The sequence below is a fragment of the Cetorhinus maximus genome, chromosome 19 (assembly GCF_964194155.1).
Source record: "Cetorhinus maximus chromosome 19, sCetMax3.hap1.1, whole genome shotgun sequence".
Lineage (NCBI taxonomy): Eukaryota > Metazoa > Chordata > Chondrichthyes > Lamniformes > Cetorhinidae > Cetorhinus > Cetorhinus maximus.
In genome coordinates this window covers 80240551-80249715 of record NC_135897.1, presented here as the reverse complement: position 1 = coordinate 80249715, position 9165 = coordinate 80240551, and the positions used below count along the sequence as shown (strand labels likewise).

Genomic DNA, 9165 nt, shown 5'->3' with positions numbered 1-9165 from the left:
TCACGTGAAAGACACGGAGAACAAGTGAAACTTTTTCGATGGACGTAGAGCCAGATGATGAAACAATCGAAGAATAATTAACGCCCATAAAAAAAGTTGAGTAATAGTATCGAGAGTAAAGCTTTTATTTATTTCAGTCTACTTTTAGATCAGATTATAGTGGCGTGTGATGGATTGGCTACAAAACGATAAGGCGAATGCAATGAACTTTTGGACAGCCTTTCAAAGTTTTGGAGCCTTAGAGGGTGCAATAAGTAACGTTGTGCGCAAGTTTATAAATGGAATTCATTAAGATGGGTAGGGATTCACCTTTAATTTTTCATTTACTTGTTGCAGATGTCCACCCAGTTGCTATAGGTAATCCAAACAGCCACAACTCAAAAGCCTGAATATCCTTGTGGAGACATCAAAGCAGGAAAATCTACAAAGAAGTATTTCTTCGCAACGGTGAATCTTCATGGTGAGTTAGGATTTCTATGGCAATAGACAAGTCATACTTAAGTACTGAAAGCCAAGTCTGGAGCTAGTCCAGTCTTTTCATTAAGAGCGGAATGTGTACGTCTTAAGGACCATATGTAAGCAAGCTTTTGAGTGTATATAGCTATATGTGTATGTGTATATGATATATATACACACATATTTGTTTTACGTCGTTCATCTCATTGTTACTTAACTTTCGGCAGCAAAAAAAAGCCTCATGCGAAGCATGACTTGTACCAAATTCAAATAAAACCACAAATATAAGTCGCGCCCCACCTCCGAGCAAAAGGGGAAAAAAAGGCGGCTTGAGTTAGAGTGTCAATTAACTTTTTTTTTAATTTCCTGTCTCTATCTGATATAGTTAATCAGGGAGCGAGTTAAACTTTCCATAAACTTTTAAAAGGGCTAAGAGATTTTTTTACCCCCGGAGAATAAGAAAGAATATAAAGGACACAAGGACCCTAATCAGACTCGGGCTGTTCAAAGAGCCGGGTTTTAGAATTCCAAAGTGTGAGTTTTATGGTGCATCAGCACCGCACGCTAGGATCGCTATGGTAATGAACGGAGCAATAGCAAACTGCCTTCAAAGGAGGCGCACTCGATTCGAGACACTCTATTAAGATACATTTGCGTTGACCTTTGGTTTCATGCTAGGTTAGTACAGTCAATCTTCACTTCATCATAATCTTTAATATTTTGGGGTTGGGACGAATTCTCAGGCGGATTAGGGATGGCCTGAATCAAACTGGCTTGGCTCCTCCGAGAGGGATCCCAGCGGGTTCGATCCGGGCCCTGTGAGCAGATAAGTTGGGAATTCGTCTTTTAGTAATTGTCTTGTTGTTTATTTTATACAAGTACCCAGTGAATGGCGAAAAATAAACACGGTGAAAAATAACCAAACAGTCGAGTCCTCTTTAGTGAAAACCCTTGTGGCTGAATAAAAAGGATGGTACATTCTCTATTCAGGGCAGAAGTCTTTGAAGTGGGAGTTATTATCTAAGGGATTCTTCCTTGTCGTCTTAACGACGCTGATGAAACGGAAAGCGTTCTTTGTCAGCGATTTGTTCTCCTCTCTGTCAAGCGTTTTCTGTCCGTTAGTTCTGAACCGTTTCTAAAGAGATAAAAGATGGAAAGACTTGTATTACTACCTTGAGCAGACAGGGCAGTATTAGAACTGTTGCTACATTTTAGACTGAACCGACAATTGTGTTGGTGTTATGCTGCCATACCTGTTCAAATTCCTGCTCAAACATTAGTGCATTTCCGAAACTTCAAAATGTATATAACTGTTAGAATAACTGCTATAGAAACAGAGTGACAACATAAAGGGTTACAATTTTAATTGATATGAATAGGATAATTATTTATGATTTTCCTGCGATTTAAACGTGCATAAAATAAAACACCCTGCATTAAACTCGACCCTTCTATTTTCTTGTAGCAATGTTATATCAATGTTGAGAAATGTTCCTTAACAAATCCCGGGTTTTGCATTTCAAACTCCTGCACGGTCGCCATTTTGTTCAATGCCATTTACTACAGTATTGTATTAAGGTTTAGTTGCAGTAATCTCTATTATTCAAAGGCATTATATTTTCTCTTCTCGTTTCAGTTCCTTGCATTCTTCCCAATTCTATTAGCGAAGTCGCCTTCTACCACTTCGTCTTTCAAAGTCTATCTCTTTGAATTTTTAAGTTGGAGGCAGAAGCAAACTTTATTGAACAGCGCATTAAGCAGGTAAATCCAATCATCTCAATAAAATGACCTGAAATGGATATGGAATAAAAATCACTCATTACGCACCCCCACTTTTGGCTCGCAACTTTTAGAATCATTTGAATAAGAAGAGAGCACTAAATGTAGACCTCTTATCCTTTGCCGTTTACTATCCCTGAACGGATTTAGGGCCGAGTTCTCCTCCTCCCCCCCACCCCCCTCCCCGCTCTACAATCGCTTGTAATGTCTGCATCTTTTGTTCGCTGTTCACTTTTTGATTATGTCGGAGTTTTTTTTTCCAAGAACACGGCAAATCGGCACCATACAAGGAGTGCTGGGCATTACATTGCGCCTGACACCACCAAAAAAGGAATCTGTTAAAAAGCATTCAACCTGAAACAGATTCTTTCAGCCGTTTTTTTTCACAAAACCTTGTTTAACAATATAAGCTAGTTTTAATTAAACTATTCATAGCTCTATCCCTGTCGCCTTTAAAAGTGGCCACAATTCCGTCCTATTAGTTTCCATGTTAAAGTCCACGCTAGGTTGGGCCCAAAGAAACAATGGATATCTAACTTTTAATCATGAATTCTTTTGGGTGGGATTATTATAGCATCGCGTCGCAAATCAATCGTTTCCAAATTTGTGCAAATTATCGGTGAAATAAGTTAGCAGCCTCCTCGTTTCGTAAATAGCTGGTTCTCTACGTGACAGACATGTTGCAATTTGCAGGAAAGCAATTTTCTAATGAATTCATTACCATGATTACAGAATTTCGTCCAGTGTAACCCTCCCCCAAGTCCTGGAAGCATTTTCGTATTTTGCATGGACGTTTGGGGGCCTTAAATTGAAACCAGGGTCTCAGGCAAATAATTCATTATTGTCAATCAAGTCGGAAGGAATTATTGGCAGCTGCATTAAGTAAATCGTGGTCCTTAATAAAATATCATAATGGATACAGAAAAATCAAGTCAAATTGCGGTCAAAAGTGCGAGATATTTATTTTAATCAACAGCCTTACACGGTCTTGTTGCACGCTGATGGCTCTTAAGGTTAGCAAGTTCTTACGATAGTTACTCGGAGTACACTGACAGCAAGTCACTTAATGTAGATGTTAAATGACTGTGAGGCGGTGGTGGGGGCGAGGGGGGCGGTATTTCCTCGTATTAACCATAACTGAAACAAAAATTGGGGATTGCATTGCATTATACCATGTGTGTGCGAATCGCAACACGTAGATGATAACTTCAAGATGTAATCTCACTCTATTAAAATATTGTTTGATCATATCGTTTAGCTCAAATTGTTTTGAGTCATGTGGTATCACGCCGACTGAGATGCTGCCCCAATCAATAAATAGAAAACTAATTGAGCTTTTATATACATATCTTATCAACGTGTTGCGTGCACAAGTTTTATTTTGGCTGGGAGCAGTCAGACGACATTGATTTCAATCAGTGACATATTATGCACCCAAACGATGGCAAGTCTTTCAACAACACGATTTTGTTTAGTCAGTTTTACATCAGTCGAAAGGTTTTGTTTTGCTGGAGATATTTGAAACATAAATGTGGCAGCTATAACTGAACCAGTAAACTCATTTTAGTTGCATTCGAGCCCCCAGTTTATCGCCAAAGCCACAGCTCGTTGCTATAATTCAGATAAAGCATGTTGAGAAAAAGCTACACGCATGCGCTCTGTTTTACGATATGGTTGATGGTGAAGTGAGCAAGCAATTTTTCCGGTGACTTAACAATTTTTTTGTCGTCTCTAATTTATGAACCTTTAAGGACCATTTGAATTCTTAAGTTATCAAAACGGTGAAAATCGAAATCTAATCCCACATTCGCTATATGTTCACACAGTTGCTTACTTTGAAATTCGTCCAAAATGGTGGCCAGAAAGAAATGAAGAGGTGACAACTCTTACTAATTAATCCACACGGTGAAAGGCTATAATGCTTGACTGAGGATATGCAGTTATTACACTTGACTATAGTCAACAAGAGATGGAAAGGCACGTTGGACAACATGGTGAGAGACGTGTGGCCATCATTAGTGGTTCTTTTATTGACACTGGCTTTTCTTTCTCATCATTGACAAACCATTTTGGAGGGATTCATCCCCTGTTGCTTCCTATCATCCACTCCATCCAAGCTTCTGGAGAGCATTAATTAACGTCCATTCACTGATAAGTCCTGACAACAAAGCAATGCATGTATAAGGACTAGCACCCCTAAACAATACGGAGACCAAAATACTAAACTCTGAAGTGGGCAAAAAGTAATCAACTCATATTTATACTCAATATCTCACTTTTCTAAGTAATCGTTTGGTATCGCAGATTTTCGATTTTGTACGTGCATTCAAAAGCACGATGCCTTGTTCCTTATGACTAATATGCATAAAACATGACGTCAGAATTTATAATCTAAACAGAATTTCAGCACCCATCGGTTGAAGCACAATAATCTCACACTCAGTAGTAACCTCCTGAGCCAATACCCTCACGACACTGTGCAAGAGTAGGCTAGTCCCCGTCACTACACTGCATTTATATGAATTAGGTGAAAGTGATATGCGATCAATAATGAATGTGGCATCGTATAAGTGGCGATTTTAATTTTACTTTCCTCAAATTTCTTAAGGTTTTTTTAAAAAACAAAATTTAGATTTCAACGCTTCTTCCGGTGTCGTTGTATATCATTTAATTTAGGCGTGGATTTTCAATGTGAACTGTTGTCAGTGCCACATTCATTTCTTTAATCCTCCTTGAAATATGGAACGAGATATGCGTTGCAACTTTTGGTTAAGTAAAATGCCACCAGAATGTAATTTGTATACCATTGTTCAATAATTTTTGGTTATAGGCAAACTAATAAGAAACAGAAATAACGGAAGACCGCTCCTAAGAAACAATATTTGTCCCAAGCAGTCACCCCCTGGTAGAGATTCTGACGTCGTCAATGTCACCCACATGACTTGTTAAGACCGTATAGCTTCGGTTAAACCTTTGAAGCTGCGAAGCATATGTTGATTTATACAGATCATAATAAACCATGGTAACATAAGATATTTATGTGGTGAATAAGGTTCCCAAATACGAGAGCGAAAAGCGCGCTGGCGAGTAAGGACAAAACAAGACACTGTTTAACTGACTATTAAACATCCAACTGAGACTCCATAGAATCTAAATGATAGTTAAAATTTATTGGCTCTCCCAAACAGGCAATAAAAATTTCAAAATCTTTTAAATATTTTCTTAAGTTTACGGACATTCCTGAAACACAATTAAACACCTATATTATCAAGACCGATTTTCAGTTTTATGTGTACATCGTCCTTTCTGTAATAATGAAAAAGAGAAGCCTCGAAATATCGTGAAATTTGCTTTCCTTTTCTTACTTCGGGTGGAATCATTCTTAAGAAAACGCATCAACAATGGAATACGCTTTAACATCAGCAATGTTTAAAAAATTACCTTTGCAGTGTTTTTAACCAAATATTCAAGCAGGAAACTAAGTCTGCAGTGTGGCTAAACAATAATAATATGGTGTATTTTTTTAGATATTAAATAAAAGAGGTAATGATGTTAAAATGGGATCGTTCATCAGCGTGTATACACAGTAACACTCACATTATAAGCTTATGCTATACATATTAGGATTTCGCGTTACACGATAACAAAAAATTAAACCAATTCTGTTAGTGTTTTGCAGCTGTATCAAGTGCAGACCCGATTTAAAGTCATATATACAGTCATTTTTCTAACAAAACATTGAAACGGAACTTTAAACCATGTTCATCACGAGAGATATTTCAGTGGGGCAATTATGAAATAGCACGGTATAGTTTTAAAGTGCCCACAATTTCATTTTGGCGTGTGAAATACTGGAAGTCTGATGAAGACATACTATAAATTTTAATCAATCAACTACAAGCAAGGTGGCGTTCACCTAAATGATTTCGACAATTTGATCCAGCACTGTTTTCTTTTTAATATAAAATCAACGCTGACATAAATTATATATTTTCTTGAACTATTGTCAATCAATATTGTAGAAAAGCTGCCTGGATAAGCAAGGCAGGATAATTGAGGCGAGATAGCGTATTTCTCTGAGGTCCATGCAATGCCACTGATAATTTAACTGGTTTAAGAAATAGTTTTCCCACACTAATATCGGCTTTAGAGAATTACTGTTGCTTTGCAAAAAAAAAACGTTAAACTTCTTGGCTGGAGCCAAAATTTAGACCTCTAATTAGAAAACAGATTTCGAATTAGCTGAAATTATCATCGACTGTATTATGTGCAAGTTTTGAAGGTTTCAATAAATAAATATAATAAAAGCATGGCCGTCAGATGGTTTGCTCTGGTTATAATGGTGCAAAATTAGTTTCGCAACATGTTAGCTTATAGAAAACTTGGTATGCCCCTAAAATGTGAAATGACTTTGAAGTCCTTCCTCGGGGTATAGAGATTCAATTGCCATTCAAGTAATGCCAGGTTCGGACGATGTACATATGGTGATGTTCAGTTTCTAAAGTTGAGATTAATAACGTGTAGTGGTGCTTTCATACGCTCAAGCATCTCTCTTATACTTGCATCTGGTGCTGCTCTACACAAATCAATCAAGCATGCAAACTTCAGCTTTTCGTAAATGACAAAATATAGCCAGTCTGCTGTTTATGCAGCATGTCTTAATCACAAATATACGTCAAGATGTTCTGACTGCAATATTACTGTTATGGCATATCTCGTTTATGAATGGAAAGTGTGAATAGAACATATTACGTTCACCCATATTCGCAGGTGTATACTTGGATAAATACATCGGATGTGCGTGCCATTAAACGTATACATTTCATATGAATTATTTGGAAATAATCAAAAACACGTATCTCCAATATGCATACATATATATATATGTATACACACAAGTTGTAAATAAGCCTGCTGTAAGGTAAGCAGTTGGAGCATAATTCTATTTTAATAACACATGAACGAGTTACCGTATTTTTCTGCACTCTCAATCATATTTGTTGGAAGAGAATTTTAATTAGTTTAAGCCTTGTCTTGCCTTTTCCCCTGTTTATGTTCTTTTGGCAAAACAACTGCATTCCAAAAGTTTCAAGCTTACACTTTAGCCTCATTATATTGCGGTGAATTTGGGTACACTGATTTATATATGCTTTTTAATAAAAATTTATCAGCATTAAACTATAAGGTGGTTGGAAATTTGAACGTATGGTGAGTGGTGCGTGGAGTGACTGAGTAGGAATGTTCAAATTTATATTTCAATGTATGCAGTCAAATAGTGAAGTACCACATTGGAGAAGAAAAAAGGCCTGGTTTCTTCATTGCATTTTTAATTACGGCTGCGGGTAAGGAGATTATTGTCATCCTGTGTTCATAAAAGAATCAAGCTCCCCTTTAGATTTCTAATTTCTGGAAAATAGAGGCTGACCTTTCAGAAGCTGTTATAGAAATACAGAGGTTCATTTGAGTGTGAAATATCATTTCATTGAAAAATAATGGAGTTGGTAATCCCACTTCCGGAAACTGTCCTGAATTATTTAACAAGACTCCTTTAATAGGGGATTAGTAGAAGCCTTAGAAAAAAATCTTTGCGTTCTATTCAATGTCTTATTTTATGTTATAATTACTAGATATAAAGATGAACAGATTAGTATGCAGAAATCGTCCTGACAACACGCAGGTGCTATTCTAATCATTCAGCTTTCTTAATTAACGAATCATGTAAGAAAATAGAATAATAAAAACATTTCCGTGAAAGCTGAGGCGGTTTTGTTAGAGGCTGTGTGAATGATGCCTTTAACAAGGAACTGGAGGGTCAGACAGCAATGGACTGACTTACGACCTTTTATGTGGAAACAATCTCCTTTAGGTTTTAACTTGCAGCTTGTACATTAAGGAGACTACTTTTTAGTAAATTGCATCTCTTCCAGATTCAGCATAACTTAGACGTGTCAAGTCCCTCGACAAACGCAAGTTACGTTCTAAGACAATGCATTGAAACTATACATCCCCTCTGGGCTGATTTGCAAGTCTAGGTATCTATCTATACTGCAATCTTCAGTAGGCATCGCACCTCGAAGAAAGTTCAGTACAATTGCTGGGGAAAAAAATATATACATTGCCTTTTCTCACGGTCTTGCTAAAAATATGGATATCCAGTATTCATGTATTACCGTTCTCTATAAAAGTGGACTGTTCATATTTCCTCTTGGCAATATTTTGCACATGATGTGAAATTCTGAGGTAGACACGAGATATATTATAGTGATGGTGCAGATTAGAATATACCTTAGATGAATGGAAAATGTGAACGATAATGAATCACAGTGTTTGTTTAAACCCACAATATTAGCATTAATAATATATTTATGCCTCTGCATATTTACTCTGTATATTATTTTGATCTTAGTGTGCAAAGATTTTATTGTTTTAAATACAAGAACATTTGAAATTTGCTGACAATATGTTCAGTCTAGTACTAATTGTTTTTGGAATTTATTTGCACATGCGTGTGTGCATATATTATATATTAATATACATATATATCTGCATGCATCATCAATTAAATTATAATAAAACTTCATTGTGGTACTATTTGAATGATTAATAATATTACCTCAAAAATGCCCCTGAGCAAGCTATGATCCCTAAATGGTCACATGACTCACATACAGTCAAGAATGAGAGGATCCATATTTTTCTTTAAAATATTTGGATCGATTGCAATAAGCAGTTTACGATCTAAAATAACAAAAGTCGGCATACAAGAAAGCAAGTAAATGTCCATTTGATATATGCAATCTCCCTTTTTACTTTTAATTGTTCTTTTCCCAAACTTGCCTGGCTCATGCGACCACTCTAGTGTTTTTTTATTCCTTTTTTTTTTCATTTGCGCTACGTACCTCGTTCATTCTGACCACTCCCTCCCGTTTC

General features: G+C 36.6%; 1 long non-coding RNA gene across 1 annotated transcript in view; it reads left to right on the top strand.

Moving 5' to 3' along the window:
- Positions 1-153: 153 nt before the first annotated feature.
- The window catches only part of LOC144693964 (uncharacterized), a 32373-nt gene continuing 23361 nt past the window's right edge, over positions 154-9165 (top strand). Inside the window, exons 1-2 of the long non-coding RNA XR_013579631.1 lie at positions 154-254; positions 337-460. This is a non-coding gene — a long non-coding RNA (uncharacterized LOC144693964). The remainder of the gene's footprint in view (positions 255-336; positions 461-9165) is intronic.